General features: G+C 41.5%; 1 long non-coding RNA gene across 2 annotated transcripts in view; it reads right to left on the reverse strand.

Moving 5' to 3' along the window:
- The window catches only part of LOC310708144, a 93,412-nt gene extending 79,280 nt beyond the window's left edge, over positions 1–14,132 (reverse strand). Inside the window, exon 1 of one of the 2 annotated variants that reach the window (XR_014526872.1) lies at positions 13,919–14,132. This is a non-coding gene — a long non-coding RNA (uncharacterized lncRNA). The remainder of the gene's footprint in view (positions 1–13,918) is intronic. The other variant, XR_014526873.1, reaches the window with a different exon arrangement.
- Between the last annotated feature and the right edge of the window lie 4,361 nt (positions 14,133–18,493).

Consider the following 18,493-nt stretch of genomic DNA (forward strand, 5'->3'; position numbering starts at 1 on the left):
TGATTATGCTGAAGTACTGCAGAAATGTAAATCTGCAGCATGAAGAAATAGGTATAATGTATCATATCTAAAATAACTAGCTTGGAGATTCATAACTGGCAAAGCAATACTATTTTTGAAAATAAGTATATTTACATTGTTTAAAAGGTCCAGGTGTTTGAGACTGGAGTTCTGCAGTTTCAGACACCACCAGACTTAGGGAGTTTTTATTTTTGCTCAAAATTACATTAAGGACTCAGGTGGGTTCATGTTTTTATACTGTATTTTATGCTGCTTTTATAATTAAGTGTTTTAAAGTGTTTTGAATTTGTTGTTAGCCACCCTGAGCCCAGTTTTTGAACCAGGAAGAATGGGGTATAAATAAAAAAAATTATTGTTGTTGTTGTTTAATGGAAAAGAAAACTTTTCCTTAAGACTGGGAATAATTTCTCTCCCGTCAAAACCCATCTATACCCCACATTCAAATAAAATAAAATTTTAAGAAAACTGAATTTAAAGAAGACTATTACAGTGGTACCTCAGGTTAAAAACTTAATTTGTTCTGGAGGTCCGTTCTTAACCTGAAACTATTCTTAACCTGAGATACCACTTTAGCTAATGGGCCCTCCCCACTGCCGCTGCGCGATTTCTGTTCTCATCCTGAAGCAAAGTTCTTAAGCTGAGGTACTATTTCTGGGTTAGTGGAGTCTGTAACCTGAAGCGTCTGTAACCCGAGGTACCACTGTATTTATTATAACTATAAATGTGATTGAACTACAATTACTTTTCTGACCTGAATGGTATGGGGAATATTGAAATATCCAGGTTTTCAAAGGGGATCACTGCATATACAGTGATTCAGTCTGGTCATGTCTGAGGCTACGTGCGCACCCGTGAATAGGCTCCATTTAAATCAATGGCACTTACATCTGAATCAACATTGCATACAGCCTGATACATGTTAATACCTTGCGATGACAGAGTAGCAAAAAAGTGAAAGAGAAGTTGCTGTTTTAAAATGTAAACGACAGTAAACAGCTACAGTATGAACTGACAGCATGGGATTAATTAAATAATATGCGGAGTCTATCAAAATTAGCACTGCAAAGGCAACCGATTAAGCATTAAGGCACTTAATGTGATGACCTATAATTGGGGTGGGGGAAGAATAAACTGTTAAATGCAACTGGATTTTTGGATTCCAGATGTTGGTAGGTTTTCCAAATGCTGCACAGTTTTCCTCGTGCCACTTCCTATTAAGTTCATGTTTCCTTCGTTTTGGAGCATAGCCTGCCTTATACATTCATATTCAGAAATGCAAGGATAAAAAAAACAAAACAAAACACACAGATTCTGTCCCTCAGCCCTCCCTGCCCCTGCAATGTTTAGAGCATCCCTCTGCAGCTTATACACATGTTTGCCAGGTACTGGACTCCTTATGCACACATAGATAGTGCAGTGTCAACAAAAATGCTACAGTGACATTTCCCCCCTTCCCGTTTTCACCCACACTACCACCCTCTCTCTCAATTACATGTAAGCTTTTCACTGCCAGTATAAAATACATATTGTGCTCTTGCAAGATTCATTGTACTGAGGTCAGCTGGAACTTATTGTCCTTCTTGCTTCAGAACAAGACAAAACTGACATCTGTAAGATTTGCTGTTAAATAATCCAAAACAGAGAAGAAGCGGGGCAATACAGGGGGGGGGGATTGTTAAGAGAACTTTGATTGGGGTTTTTAAAACCCCATTTGATGTAGATTTAATGACATTCATGTTCTTTTGCTGTTTTCTCTACCTAAACATATTACATTTTTAAACACCAGATTTTGTGTGTGTTTTGATGCCACGTGTATCCCAGGTTTTTCCCCCCATATGCATCTCATTAAAACACTGATGGTTGGGACAGTCTTTTAGTTCTACTGTGTATGCTTCCTATCTTCTGTTTAATTCATTGTTCGCGTCTTCTTGAATACCAGTAGGCTGAGCAGATATTTAAGGATCCCAATTAAGGAGCAACAGATTAGTTTACTTGACGCTACAAGTAAATAAATAAAAATAAGTGAACCAGCCAAGAAGACATAGGGATAGGGGTGTCGGTGAGGGAAGAGGAAGGATAAAAGAAATGGTGCAAGCTGTTTTTTAAAAGCCTCTCATTTTCTAAAGTTGTGGAGGGGTGGGGGGGGGGTGTTACGTGGGAAAACCACTAGGAAGGAGATGTGGGGCTTTCCCTAGAATGAGCTGCTGATAAATCTAATCCTGAAGGACTGGAAATGAGGTAACAGAAATTTTGATGAAAATTATGTACATGCACTGTGACAAGCTCATAAACACTGCCACTATGATAAGTTTTCCTAGGTTTTTTTTTAAAGACCCGACAGAACTGTATAAGCCCGAACTCTAATTTTTACAGCCTTGGGTTTGGAGATCTGTCATTGGGAGATATAATGGAAAGAATAATTGCTTGGTAGCTGCACAAACATGAGATGTGTTGTCAGGCTACAGTTCGGAGGCTACATCTGGCTTGAGAAATGATTGATGCTGTCTCTGTGTGCAATTTGAGACACTTCTCCCCCCCCCCCTACTGTGGCCAACATTCCTAACTCTCCTGCATCTACAGCAATTAATTCATTACTATTGTTTGGCAGGGGGTGGGGGGTTAGAAAGGGAGGAAAAAACTTTCTCCAAGTTTTTTTGTTTTGTTTTCGTTTTTACCTTTAAAAACCATTATTTCTAACATGACCCTTCGGCGTTCGAGAATATAGTACGCAAACGCAAACCATGTGATTTCAATTTGAAATGAAAAGTAATGTCTGAATCACACAACAGCATTCTCATTTCCTAATACTCTGGTTTTTACTACTTTGCATTCAACTGTGAAAAAGTCTTTTAAAACTCCGAACAGCAGTAAAACTTGAATGAATTTTTGACCCATTATTGCATAGCGGGTGCTCTTTCCAAGTTGTAGAGACTGCCAAGTTCTCCCCACCTAATATTTCCACTTTAATTGTGCCACTTGAGAAATTTACGTGCCTCAAAATATGGCATGAATCTTACGCTTATTGCAGTATCATTAGCAGCAACATTTAAGCAACATCTGTGTGCTATAGAACTAATTGAAGTAGCAGAAGTGGCAGCTGTAAATCCACAGGAAGATGGCAGTTTGCACCCAGCACTGCTGAGTTAGCTAGTAACTGTCAGCCTGTTCCCGCAATCTGCTCTCAAGTACTCTGGTACAGGCACACAGTGTCCAAAAAAATACAGCGAGTAGGCTAATGATCCTATTAACCACTTTGCTGCACCAATTTGGCTGTTTTTCCAGTTTCCTTGTTGAATTTCATTATATATTTCACCATGCCAGTAAAAAAAAACACCTACTATGAGACATGTCTGACTTTAAACCAGTTACTGGTCCAAGGGAGACCATTTTCGTCAAAAAATATATCCACCCACCTCCATTGTTATTTAAATTTATCTCCACTTTTATTTTATTAAAAAGAGAAGATGCCTTCCCAAAAGAAAAGGGTCATATTTTAAACATCCCCCACTGAAAACAAAATACTTAAAAGCAGTAATTAAAAGAAAAACCAGGGTTTGTTTTTTTTTTGCTTCTGATTAAAACACACCTACGTTTTCAGCAACAATCTTAACCACTATCACATAAGGGTCTTTCAAAAACCCGTTTCGACAATCCAACATACCCTATGGAACTTATCATCCACTTTCCTTCCTTCTCAGCTACAATTTCATATTCTGTCCTTAACATGTAAGTCCTAATAGACCAGAACACCCTTCCAGACCTGGTTGTCCTATTATTCCTTGTAAAAAAAAAATGTTCATATGAAACTAAAGTCACTTAGCCCTGTAACCAGTGTTTAATGTGGGTCTAGGCAGGGGAAACCTAACCCATAAAAAGCAAGATCAGCATTGCTGTTAAAAGGAACATTCTAGTGTGCTGCAATCACATGCACCCCACATATTTAAAGCACATGGCTTCCTCCAAAAGAATTATGGGAACTGCAGTTCTGTGAGGGCAGACTGTTCCTAGAATTCTTTAGGAGAAGCCATGTTTTAAAGGTATGGTGTAGATGTTTCAGTGTCAAACTATAGCATGATGCCATTGATTCAGGTCCTACCCTCCTGAGCAGGAGAAAACAAGCTTGCTCCATCTTCCATGTGACAGCCCTTTAGATATTTGAAGATGGCTATGATATCTTCTCTCAGTCTCCTCTTTTTCAGGCTAAACATACCCAATTCCTTCAACCATTCCTCATAAAACTCGGTTTCCAGACCCTTAATCATCCTGGTTGCCCTCCTCTGCACATATTCCAGCTTGTCAATATCCCCTTTTAAATTATGGCGCCCGGAACTGGACACAGTATTCCAGGGTTGGATCTATCTAGACACATTAAAGAAGCGATTCAGTTAAACGTGTTGCAAACTCATACATGGAAATCCAGTAGGGAAAGACCAGACTCCACAGCGCCATCTGGTGTCACAGTGATATATTGCATATACAACACATAGAAAACACTTTTTCTTTACCAATCTTGCCAAGTTCCAGGTGTGGTTTGAACAAGGCAGAATAGAGCAGGACTATTACTTTCCTTGATCGGGACACTATTCTTCTGTTAATGCACCCTAGAAGAGCTTTCTAGGGTACTCCATCACACTGTTCCATCACACTGTTGACTTGTGTTAAGCTTGTGGTCTGAGATCCCTAGATCCTTTTCACATGTACAGTGGTACCTCTGGTTACATACTTAATCCATTCTGGGGGTCCGTTCTTAACCTGAAACTGTTCTTAACCCGAAGCACCACTTTAGCTAATGGGGCCTCCTATTGCTGCTGCGCCGCCAGAGCATGATTTCTGTTCTTATTCTAAAGCAAAGTTCTTAACCCGAGGTACCATTTCTGGGTTAGTGGAGTCTGTAACCTGAAACGTATGTAACCTGAAGCATATGTAACCCGAGGTACCACTGTACTGCTGGCAATTCACATGCACCCCATCTTATATTTGTACAGTTTGTTCTTCCTGCCTAAGTTTAGAACCTGGCATACATCCCTACTGAAATTCATTGTGTTAGTTTTGGCTCAGTTATCTAAGCTGTTAAGGTCATCTTTAATTCTGATTCTTTCTTCAGAGGCATTGGCTATCCCACCCAGTTCAGTATCAACTGCAGATTTAAATACTGCTTGCCACCCCAACCATAGCCTCATGTTTGATGGCAGTTCGAAAAAAAGTTCACACAACTTTAAAAATATGCTCTTCTTTGTGCCTTCTTAAAACATTTTTTGTGTAGGCACTCCTATCCAGACCTGTAGAAGTTACTTGTGTTTTATTTCTTTTTGATTCACTGGTAATTTTAATTGTCTTTTGGGATATTTTAAAAGACCTGTTGTTTAACCATTTTAACGTTTGATTTGTTATTTTTGTAAACCACTTAGATGTTTTCATACAATCAAGTGGTGCCTAAATTTCACAGAACAAAATGAAGTGTAGGCATTACGCGTAGTTTGGCCTTCAGCTGCTACTCGTCCGGGCGGGGGGGGGGGGCCTGTACAGCGAATGGATCTGAGTGGGTTTCAACTCAATGATACATCCTGGAAGTGATAGGCTGGCCTTATGTAAAGAAAGAACTTAATTGGTTGGGCTCCCTTATTTCACGGTTTTGGAACTGCAGTGACAAGTTATTTATGAGAACGGCAGCGCTGGCTCCATTGCTGATTTAATTATCTGGTGACTGAGGGGTGTGTATGTGTCAAAGAGGAAATCAGGCTTTTTATTTATAAAACAATATTAAAAAAAAACACACAATCCAGTTTTATGGCAGCCCAGCTATTTAGTTTTATTCTATGTTCTGTGAATCCGTTTTGCAAAACAAAACACTATATAGCCAAATTACTATTAAAGTGTGCAGGTGGGGGAGGAGAACTGATGTAAATATCAGCAGCAGATAAGTGCTACCTTAAATGTTTTCTTTTAGTGCTTTATAAAATAGTGGTGCTTCAATCCTAGTTCCACCCCCCTTCCCTTCAGAATGCAAAGCATCTTCAGCCCAAGCAGCAAATAAATATGCAGCCTCATTAAGGTTTACAGACTTCGTGCGACTTTGCTTTTAATTCCAGTATTTTTTTGTGTTCCCTTTTGTGCTGGCGTTGGTTGGACGCATTTTCACTCTTCGCTTGGCCCTTAGACAATTATGTAACTGGTATCTTTAGAAGCATTCAAGTGTGCTGGAAATACACAAAAGAAGACCTCTTTCAATATATGATGACTGGTGTGTTTGCCAACAACCCAACTTCATTAGAAAATTGGCACGTCCACTCAGTTACCATGTGACACACCGTTAACCGTGGATATTTGTTGCCTTAATGCACAAGTACTCAGGGACTTAACTGATAAGGGGAAAACTCTTCCAAATCTGCTGAACTACACGCTTAGGGTGGCACAGAGCCTTGCAATATTGAAAATCAATAGTCATGTGACAGTTTAAAGATCAGAGGTTTCACGAATTAACTTTCTAGTACCAAATTACTAGCCTCTTATTTTATTTTCCAAGGGCTAAAATATATGTGGTTTAGATTATACAGCTGAATATCATCATGATAAACAAACATGATAATGAAACAAGGATAGTGGGCAATCAAAGAATCGTAATAGTTAATAGGACATTTTAAATATTAGCATCATTTTTCAATTAGGAATTTGGAGAGAGTTTTAAAGCAGTGCAATATTATTCCACTCTACCAGTTTGCTAATGTTTAAAGCAGTGCAGTATTATTAGGCTCTACCAGTTTGCTAATGAAGTACATTTAACAATATAAAAGGATCCTGCAAATTTAAATAAACCTGTAATGGCTTACAAACACACACACAATGCTGTGGTTTAATATTAACCAATGGTCTGATGTCTCCTTTACTATACTATTTAGTGCAATTACCTGAATACCAGTTCATTATTTTAAACATTATCAACATTATTTATGTATAGCTGTGATACAAAATACATTACAGAATTCAGAACTTGATCATGCCAGTAAAAGAGAAACTGTTCACATGGGAGGGGGAGCAGCTCTGTTGGGTTCACAAATATATTTCTTGTTAATATGTTTGCAGAAGTGACATCAACATTTTTTCTTCCACAGTATTTGCAACTCAATGGTTGAAGGTCTAGAAATTTCACAGGTGGGCTGTGATCTGTATGTTTCAGCAAGGATAGCAACCCTTCGATCTCTCCTGTCCCAGCCCATACCATTGCCCTTGTTTCCATTTCTGCTTCTCGTTCAACTATCCAATTTCTGTTCCCGCCCAGCTTTTGCTACTAAAGGTTCATCAATTCTGGAGTAGAGTTGGATCTAGCGCCACACCAAATTAAAACAACTACTGTATCACTTTAAACAGCCTTGGCTTCTCCCAATTAATTATGGGAGCTGTAGTTTGTTTAGGGTGCTGTTCATTATTAGGAAACCCTATGTCCCTTGCACTATGTCCCCCTACAGGGGACACAGGTGGTGCTGTAGTCTAAACCACTAAGCCTCTTGGGCTTGCTATCAGAAGGTTGGTGGTTTGAATCCCTGCAACAAGATGAGCTCTTGTTGCTCGGTCCCAGCTTCTGCCAACCTAGCAGTTCGAAAGCACATCAAAGTGCAAGTAGATAAATAGATACCGCTCCGGCAGGAAGGTAAACGGTGTTTCTGTTCGCTGCTCTGGTTTCGGTGTTCCATTGCGCCAGAAGCGGCTTAGTCATGCTGGCCACATGACCCGGAAAAACTGTTTGCAGACAAACACCAGCTCCCTCGGCCTGTAAAGCGAGATGAGCGCCGTAACCCCAGAGTCATCTGCAACTGGACTTAACTGTCAGGGGTCCTTTACCTTTACTTTATGCCCCTTACAGAGTTGCAATTCCCAGGGTGGTTTAATAGTCAATCCCTCTTCCTCAGAAACCTATGGGAACTCTATGTCTGTGAAGGGAATTTGGGTCTCCTATCAACTTTTGGCATCCTTAACAATCTATAGCTCCCGGTATTTATTTTGGTAAAAATGCTTAACGTGGTATCATAGTGCTTTAAATGGATAGTGTGGATGCGGTCTGGGAAAGTGTTTGTTTTGACTTCACCCCCTTGTGGATAATTCCAACTATATAATTTCTCTGCATTTTCTGTCTGAAATATTCTGAACTTAACACTGCACTACATATCAGACATAACATGCTGGAAACTAACTAACATTATACCATTTTCTTGTTTCCCCCCATCAAATTTCATAGTAAACTAAACTTAAACTGCCCTAAAACCAACAGGTAGTAATGATTGTCTCGTGTTTAGGCCTCTATATAATGCATTAAAAAACATGGTGTTTCCTGCTTGGCAGGGGGTTGGACTCGATGGCCCTTGTGGTCTCTTCCAACTCTATGATTGTATGAATAGCTGGTAAGCATTACTAGACTCTCACCACTATATGTAGGAGAACTTTATTTTAGGACTAGAAAACGATTATTTGCATCTCTGAAATTATGGTGCAATGGGACGTCCCCTTCCTCTCCCTGCACAGTCTCAAAATTAGCTCCAGAGGGTCCCCCCCAATCTTCTTGACCAGATTTTGAGGGTACCCAGGGAGCTGCAGAGGTGAGGCGATTTTGAGGAGAGGAGGAAGTTCATCTGCATAAATAGAAGTATGATTCATGACTGGAATGGTAGCGGTGGGCAAAACTCTGTGGCTTACTAAAAAGCCAAGAAGCATCTAATGGTCACTGGATAATATTGCCCGTCTAAGTGTGTGTCAGCACCAGAATTCCTCTGTTCCACTTTATTTCTCTTCAGTTGAGTTTGTCCCTATTGCTCAATGTCTTTCATTATCACAACACTGCTTATTTATTTTTTTGCGTTTTTGCAACATATCTGATAAAAACCGGGTTTTTTTAAAAAATGAGGGACAGACTTAGTTGTGCCATTTCAAGCAGTGCACTACTGTGCTTTCCCGTAAGTAAACTTAATCAAGCATAGCAGCAGCAATATTGCTGCATCTTCCATTGAGTAAATTTGCTTAAGAGGAAGAGCAGCACTTTAAATCCAAAGGGATAGTACCAAGATATTGCTCCTCTTTTCCTCAGTAAATTTACTGAAGAATAGGCGTGGCACACTGTGTGAAATCTCACATTACCAAAGGCTTATTCACTTATTGCCCCCCTCATATTATTAATAAGCTGCATGAGACGGGATTGTAGGGCCATGCCCTTGCTAGTCACATTTTGGGTACATTTCTGAACTACAGTATTGTTATTACCATCACCTGCCCTTTGCCAGCAAATATCAGGGTGGGTTACAATAATTTAAAATTCAGTATTAAGAACAGCAAAAACATGGGAGTCTGTTTTATGCGTGCAGGGTTCAGAACTGGGCAGGGAGCCTACATGCACAGAGCATGCATTTCACTTCAGAATTTATTTATTTATTAATTGTTATTAATTAGATTTTTTACCTGCCCTTCACCATAAAGTCCCAGGGCAGGTTACAGCAATAATCTGCAATGTGTGTAGCAAGTTCCCCCACTCTTTGTACAAAGAGGTTCCCTAGACTAGATGGATGGGCTTGGGTTATGCTCCCTCTAAATGTGTGCCGTGCAAAGATTTGGGGTACTTATGAATCAATTGCTGTTGCTTCAGGCCCAAGTGCCTTGGTGGTATTGACTGCCTTCAATTAGCTGTGAATGGTAGCCCAGCTATGCTCCAACCTGATCAGGGAAAGCTTAGCTTCTATTGTCTACACTTTGATAACTTCTAGGGTTGATCACTGTAATGCATTGTACCTTTCGAAACAGTTCAGAAACTGCAGCTGGTGCAGAATTGAGCGGCTCAATTGCTGACTGAGGCAAGACAGCGTGAGCATATAGAATCATAGAACTGGAAGGGTGCCAAGGGTCATCTAGTCCAACCCCCTGCAATGCAGAAATCTGAACTAAAACATCCACAACAGATGGCTATCCAACCTCTGCTTAAAAACCTCCAAGGAAGGAGAGTCCACAACCTCTTGTGGGAGTCCGTTCCACCAACTGATCAAATTAATCAGAGGACACAAGAGGACTAGTAGGGCAGGCATGATCCCACACCGCCCTTCACAAAATTATTATTCCCCTAAGAGGCAATGAGTGAATAGGGCTCATTTCACCCATTGTGCAAATCTACAACAGAGAAGACATTGTAAGGTACCATGTTTATTCTATAGGCCACCTACTCTACAGCCTTTACTGATATGATTTTTTAAACAAACACACACACACACACACACACACACACACACACTTCCTTAATTTAAGATTATTTATATCCCTCCTTCCAAGCAGCTTAGAACAGGTTAAAATGCCATAGTAACAATGTTTTTTTAAAAAACACACACACAACACAACACAAATGGCAGAGTGTCAAGGCTATCAGCAGCAATGTAAACACAAAAATCCTTAAAATAACCAAAGTAAAGCTGCAAAATAACTTACACATCAACTGCCTGAGAAAATATCCATGAACAGCTTGTTTTAACTTGGCACCTAAAACCATTGATGAAGGTGCCAGGGAACAGTCTGTGAAGTGGGGACACAATCACAGAAAAAGTTGCCACCCCCTAAACTGTGAAATAGGAGCACCTGAAGAAGGGTATGGGGGGGGGGGACGCTCACGCCAGAGAAGAAAGCCTTTGCTATACCCTGGTCATAGGCTCTTAAGAGCCATTAAGTATACTACCAAGCCAGGTTCAAGGTTCCTGTGTTTGTTGTAAAAGCCCTGAACAACTTAAGTCCAGGATACCCGAGGATACAGGTGGCTCTGTGGGTTAAACCACAGAGCCTAGGACTTGCCGATCAGAAGGTTGGCGGTTCGAATCCCCGCAATGGGGTGAGCTCCCGTTGCTCAGTCCCAGCTCCTGCCAACCTAGCAGTTTGGAAGCACGCCAAAGTGCAAGTAGATAAATAGGTACCGCTCCGGCGGGAAGGTCAACCGTGTTTCCGTGCGCTGCTCTGGTTCGCCAGAAGCAGCTTAGTCATGCTGGTCACATGACCTGGAAGCTGTACGCCGGCTCCCTCGGCCAATAAAGCGAGATGAGCGCTGCAACCCCGAGTCGTCCGCGACTGGACCTAATGGTCAGGGGTCCCTTTACCTTTTCCCGAGGGATCTCCTGAACCCTTATATCCCAGCTCAGTCCCTGAGATCATTTGCAGGAGCCTCTCTGGTTGTTCCTGGGGTTGGAGAGGCTCATTGGATGATGACTAACATTTTGTGTCATTGGCCCAGTCCTGTAGAATACCCTGCCAACAGATATTCAGCGGCCGCCTAACTGTGCCAACTTTTAAGCGCCTGCTGAAAACTTTTCTGTTCTGTCAAGCCTATCTACAGATGTTTGTTTTTAATTCTTTTGCTTTTAACGTCTTACAATTTTACTGTATGTTTTCATGTTTTTTATATTGTTGGTATATATTGTGATATATTTTTATGATACAGCAGTATATATCCATTTTTATAAAATAAAAATAAATAAAGCCAGTGCTTTGAATTGTGCCTGGAAAGAATATGGAAGTGGGCAAGTACATTTGATATGTTCCATTGGTAGACAATGCCACTTTCCACGCATACTACAGTAGCATACCCTGGACACTATGAAATATGGATAACTATTTCACATATGGCCAGTCATGGCTTCCCAAGAATACCTATGATGTAAGTACGCAAGATCTGCATACCAATGTGTAAACTGGAGGAGAAACCATGTTTGAAGCAGCACAAAGAGTACAGAAAACAAACAAATACATTTTTTGCCTTAGAACAGTGAGGGCCAAACTTGGCCCTCCAGCTGTTTTGGACTACAATTCCCATCATCCCTCACCACTGGTCCTGTTAGCTAGGGATGGTGAGAGTTGTAGTCCCAAAACAGCTGAAGGGCCAAGTTTGGCCATCACTGCCTTAGAGCATGTAGCTAACCAAGATACAGAAACAGAAATGTCAATTTGCCACAGAGCAAGCATTCAACAGATAGTCGGTAAGACAAGGAAAATTCTGCCATTGCTAACAAATGATCCTGAAATATCTTCCCTGTCCACTCGACAGAGGTCTTTGTATTTTAGGGCCCCATATATATCCAGTTTATTGTGTTTTAGTTAATGATGTGTTGGGTTACTAATTCTGCATGTTAGCATATGTGTTTTTGTGTCTTTGGGAAAGAGATTTGTTTTCTAAAAAGTTTATGAAGTTTGGACATTTTATTTGCTGTGGTAGGCATTTAGAACACAGTCGACATATTCATTCTCTCCCCCCCCCACACTTTTTTTTTTGCAATCATGGCAGCCAGAGATGTTTCATTCATGAGACTCGCAATTTCAGTCTTTCTAGAGAGCCCTAAAAAATCACAAGCATTGAGATTAAATTGTGCTGCCAATACGTGAGAGAAGACACCAACACAGGTGACAAATTACCCAAATATGGAATACCCGCAGAGCGTTGCATATTGCAATTGACCTTTTAAAACTCCACTTCCCCTTGCAGTAGAAAGTCTAGGAGTTCCAGCTTTCTCAGCCACACTGCCACTATATAAAATAATCCCGACTAATCTCAAAGTGATGTTTAAAGGAGATAGAAAAGTAATCTAAAGAATAGGTTCTAATTTACTGAACCAACCACTACTGGAGGACTATTATTCAAAGAAATTGAGGCAACAATCTCAGCACTGGGTGGCAACAGGAAGAGGAAGGGTGGAGGATGTAACCAGGAATATAAACCCTATTGTACATCTTGAGTGTCCATTCCAATCTGCAATTTCTAAGGGGAGGTGGTTTTTCTGCTCAGAGACACTTCGGAGGAACCTCTTTACCCCAGCAATACTTTTGGATTGGGATTGGGCGAGTGGTGCGCCAAAAAGCTGACTTGTCTAAAAACAACAACCAGGAGATTGACGAAAAATGTTTTCAGGAACCTCTTTAGAGGAAAAGGGTTAAACTGTCTTCTCCCACTGCTCTGATCAAAATGCAGGTTTCTGTGCCAGATTTAAAGTTCCTGTTCCTTTTTAAAATAATAATAATTAACCCACATTGAGAGATCACGTGTGCCTTCACTTCCCTGACTGAAAAGTCAAGCAGTGGGGTTTATATAGTCCAAGCTTATGGGGTGTTTCTCCTGTTACAGGCTCTATCTGAGGGTTAATAATAATAATAATAATAATATTTTTTATTATTTATACCCTGCCCATCTGGCTGTGTTTTGATCTTCTGAATAAACATTATTGAGCAGGAACAGACCGTTCCCACCAACCACAGATTAAGGGGCACGTGTATTGCATAGGCATCACACATGGCAACAATAAGGCATAAATCAAACTTTCCTCTTGGAAAGAGGGAGGAGCATCTGCACAACTAGCAGAGCCAACAATGCCAAAATGGGGGGGGGGGGCAGAGATGAGCACCCATTTTAATAATGGACAAAGGCACAGAAACTCAGGAGAAGCGAAGGGAACCCAATAACCGGGGTGGGAATAAGGGAGAGAGATGTGCTTTTTCCAAAGCCCCTGCAATTCAGCTCTTTTCCCAGCAGGAAAAACGAAAGGCTTGGCTAGTATTGTAGGGGGTGGGGTATTATTAGTATTATTTTATTACATTTATTCACCGCTTTCTGTCTCTAAGGGGCTTACCAGTACTGTATATAAAAAACACCCAACACCTTGTGTGAGTCATTTAAATACACCGACTAAAACACAGCAGAAGAAAATTAACCACCTGGTTCAGTTTCTTGGAAGTGAGTAACAAGGCAGTGAGTTCTTTTTATAAACGAGTTTGGATTTTAGTGCTCAATATTTTTTTTAAAAAAAATACCTTCAATAAGGCGGTTTTTAAAAGATTGAGAGGAAGGGAGGTACATAAACGTTAATAAATAAGAATGAATGCGACTTGGGAGTAAACTTACCGGGTGTTGCTGAGTGAAGAAAATGGCCCTCCTCTCAGCTGCCCCTCCAATGGCCAACTCTTGTCCTTTCAGCTAGAAAGCCTGCAAAAGGGGCTGCAGGAAGAACCTTGCAAAGCTGACTCACTCCTTTATAGCAGTTCTCCTAAACCCCTCGGGTTCTGCGGGAAGGCACAGAAATGGCGGGAAAGCCTGTGCGGGGACCAGGAAAAGCTGCCCAGTTGCAGGAAGGAAAGCACCGCCCTCCTTCTCCCCTATAAGAGCTGTGCTCCCAGTGGCTGCTGCACCAAGGACCTTGTCGTGTAGGAAGTGAGCTTTTCGTCAGTCCACACAAGACACACGTGTGCTTTAATTCTCCTCAGAATCAGGCAAACCAGCACACACACAAAAATAGAATGGAAAGCAGTAACTGGCATGCAAAATTGTTGTAATGCAGCGTAGCCTCTTTCTGAGTGAAACCGCAATTCCAGGCCGATAAAGCTGGTGTGGAAACAGCCCTTGTCTGCTGTTGTCCATAGTATCCTGTTTTGTTGCTAAACTACCGCTTCTGCTGAGATTTTTTCCAAGGAAGCAGCCTTTCACTTTTTGCAAGAGATGCGGCCTGCCTTCTCATTTAGGTGTCTTTGCATACTTCAGGTTGCTTGAGGGTGACTGTTTATTCAGGGTCCAGATACCGGTACCTTGTGGGAACAGAATACTCTGCGTAGATGAAACATCAAGACACCTGTGTGTATACTGTAATTTGTGACTGTCACATGCACACGTCTGTTTAATTGCATATAGTTACGCTGCAAAAGCTAGGATTGGTTGTAGCTATGCAGCGCACTATACACCCAGATTTAGAAAGTTGAGGTAATTTTAATCTGCTTTTGCATTTTAACTTGTATGTTTCAAAGTAGGGTTGTATTTTTTATTATTATTGCATTGAGGGGGGTTTTTTACATTCAAGCGGTGTACAACATTTATGAAATAAAACAAAATAACTTTGCACTAAATATATTTATTTCTTTTCATTTTAAACATTTATAGGCTGACTTTTTGAGTAAAAACCCTCTCTAAGTGGCTTACACAGTAACAGTTTAACCAAAAGGTAAAGGGACTCTTGACGGTTAGGTCCAGTCGTGGCCGACTCTGGGGTTGCGGCGCTCATCTCGTTTTATTGGCCGAGGGAGCCGGCGTACAGCTTCCGGGTCATGTGGCCAGCATGACTAAGCCGCTTCTGTCGAACCAGAGCAGCGCATGGAAACGCCGTTTACCTTCCTGACGGAGTGGTACCTAGTTATCTACTTGCACTTTGACGTGCTTTCGAACTGCTAGGTTGGCAGGAACAACGGGAGCTCACCCCGTTGTGGGGATTCGAAATGCTGACCTTCTGATCGGCAAGTCCTAGGCTCTGTGGTTTAACCCACAGCACCTTCAAGCAATTAATAGAACAAAATATGCAATACAGTCTGTAGTAAAAAGAAAAAAGCCCACAACATTAATAAAGCAGCAGGAATAAAAAAACACCCCATAATTAAAACACCTTTTAAAAAGCCACTGGCTAAAAGACCACCAAGACTAAAATAAAGGGAATTCAAAACCAGTGACACACACATATATATATATATATATATATATATATATATGCAGGTTTTGGTGTCTTCGGGTGTCTTCCCGTGTAACTCTTACACGGGAAGACACCCGAAGACACCCGAAGACACCAAAACCTGCATTCCTGTACCCGTGAAAATCTACGAAAGCATATATATATATATATATATATATATATATATATATATATATATGCAGGTTTTGGTGTCTTCGGGTGTCTTCCCGTGTAAGAGTTGGGGTGTCTGGGCGACGTTTCGACGAGGTCTCACTCGTCATCTTCAGGCTGGTGCTTTCGGCTTCTTGTTACTGGAACAGAGCAGGATCTCAGTGTTTGAGTTCCTATAAATACTGTTGAGGGGGTGTGGTGTATAGCCTCCAACGTTCTGGGCAGAGAGGAAGTTCCCAGGTTAGTGTGTCTTTTCTTCTTTTGTTCCTTAATTACTTGAGGGATATCTTGAGTGATTTCTTGAGTGATATTCTGAGTACCACTTAGGTGGGTCATTAGGTGTGGATTAGTTGCTAAAGCTTTCGTGTCTTGACCTCTTGAGCTTGTGAAGAGTTTTTCTGAGAAGATGGCTGTACTGCACTTAGTTGTGCTCTGGCTTGGCTTCGTGTATAGGGGCGAGCTGTGGTTTTGTGCCCTGTGCCAGCCAGATCTGTGTAGGGATTGCAGGGGGGTGCAGCATCCGGAGGTGCCACTATGGTTTGGCTACTGGATGGTGTCTGTAATTTATCTGTGGAGAGGGTCTGGGTTTGGGTCTGGTGTGGTTGATTGGTGATGGCGTTCTGTGTGCCTCTGGTTCTGGTGTCGGTTTTTGTGGGGAGGGCTAATTTCCAGATGTCTGGCAGGCGGGACGTGTCGTCACGCTTGTTCATGTTGTGAGGATGTTTCTCTATCTCGATGGCTTCCATGATTATTCTCTTGTGGTGATGTTCCATGTTAAAGAGCAATTTGGAATCTGCAAAATTAATTTCGTGTCCTGTTTCTTTCATGTGTTGGAAAAGAGAGGAAGTTTTTTCTTCTTTTTTGACGGCATTCTTGTGTTCTGCGATACGTGCATTTATTCGTCTGTTTGTTTGTCCAATGTACGTGGCTGGGCAGACTTTGCAGGGTATTTCATAGACCCCTTGGTTTTCCAACTGGATTTTATCTTTGGGGTTTCTGAGGATATTGGCTATTCTGAGGATATTGTACTTACATGCACAATCACACCACCACCCTGCACAAATAAACTCCGTAGCCAAGACTCTCATCTCCAGAACCAAACGCCTGGCTGACAAAGACCACTTGACAACTGAGTTACAGAATCTCTCAAATGTGTTAATCGCCAATGGATACCAGCAAAACAGGGTTACGAAGCTAATCCAAAAAGAAACACCCCCCAAAAACCAAGACACAGAAGAAAACAATGGCATGACCCTCCTTCCTTATATCAAGGGCACTACAGATAAAATTAGCAAAATCCTCCATAAACACAATATCAAAACAGCCTTTTGCACCAACCAAAAAATAGCCAATATCCTCAGAAACCCCAAAGATAAAATCCAGTTGGAAAACCAAGGGGTCTATGAAATACCCTGCAAAGTCTGCCCAGCCACGTACATTGGACAAACAAACAGACGAATAAATGCACGTATCGCAGAACACAAGAATGCCGTCAAAAAAGAAGAAAAAACTTCCTCTCTTTTCCAACACATGAAAGAAACAGGACACGAAATTAATTTTGCAGATTCCAAATTGCTCTTTAACATGGAACATCACCACAAGAGAATAATCATGGAAGCCATCGAGATAGAGAAACACCCTCACAACATGAACAAGCGTGACGACACGTCCCGCCTGCCAGACATCTGGAAATTAGCCCTCCCCACAAAAACCGACACCAGAACCAGAGGCACACAGAACGCCATCACCAATCAACCACACCAGACCCAAACCCAGACCCTCTCCACAGATAAATTACAGACACCATCCAGTAGCCAAACCATAGTGGCACCTCCGGATGCTGCACCCCCCTGCAATCCCTACACAGATCTGGCTGGCACAGGGCACAAAACCACAGCTCGCCCCTATACACGAAGCCAAGCCAGAGCACAACTAAGTGCAGTACAGCCATCTTCTCAGAAAAACTCTTCACAAGCTCAAGAGGTCAAGACACGAAAGCTTTAGCAACTAATCCACACCTAATGACCCACCTAAGTGGTACTCAGAATATCACTCAAGAAATCACTCAAGATATCCCTCAAGTAATTAAGGAACAAAAGAAGAAAAGACACACTAACCTGGGAACTTCCTCTCTGCCCAGAACGTTGGAGGCTATACACCACACCCCCTCAACAGTATTTATAGGAACTCAAACACTGAGATCCTGCTCTGTTCCAGTAACAAGAAGCCGAAAGCACCAGCCTGAAGATGACGAGTGAGACCTCGTCGAAACGTCGCCCAGACACCCCAACTCTTACACGGGAAGACACCCGAAGACACCAAAACCTGCATTCCTGTACCCGTGAAAATCTACGAAAGCATATATATATATATATATATATATATATATATATATATATATATGCATATATACACATGATGATTATCACGTGTGATCTATACATAGCAACCTTGTTTTTTCCTACCCAGATGTGCTTCCTGTGGAGGAAAAGCATAATGCTGAGGTAGCTTCAACTTTATAATCCTACCTGAAACAAGACAATTGCAAGCTTCATTTCAGAAACACTGTTCACCGCTTCACTTACATAAGCCATTGTACAAGACAACAGCGTGGTACTTGAGTAATTCGAATGGAAATGTCAAGTTTTCACAGCCTATGATTAGAGGTAAGTGCCCTGCTATTATACAGTAGTTCTGTCAAGTAGACTGGGCTGAGTACATGTCATGACCTCTTCTCAGCAAATGCTTGTCTCTCTCTCTCTCTCTCTGCTCACAGAGACTCTCACCACCCCCACATTTTACTGCAGCAGCAGTGAACA

Source organism: Podarcis liolepis (genome assembly GCF_965112155.1).
Source record: "Podarcis liolepis genome assembly, chromosome: 5".
NCBI classification, from domain to species: domain Eukaryota; kingdom Metazoa; phylum Chordata; class Lepidosauria; order Squamata; family Lacertidae; genus Podarcis; species Podarcis liolepis.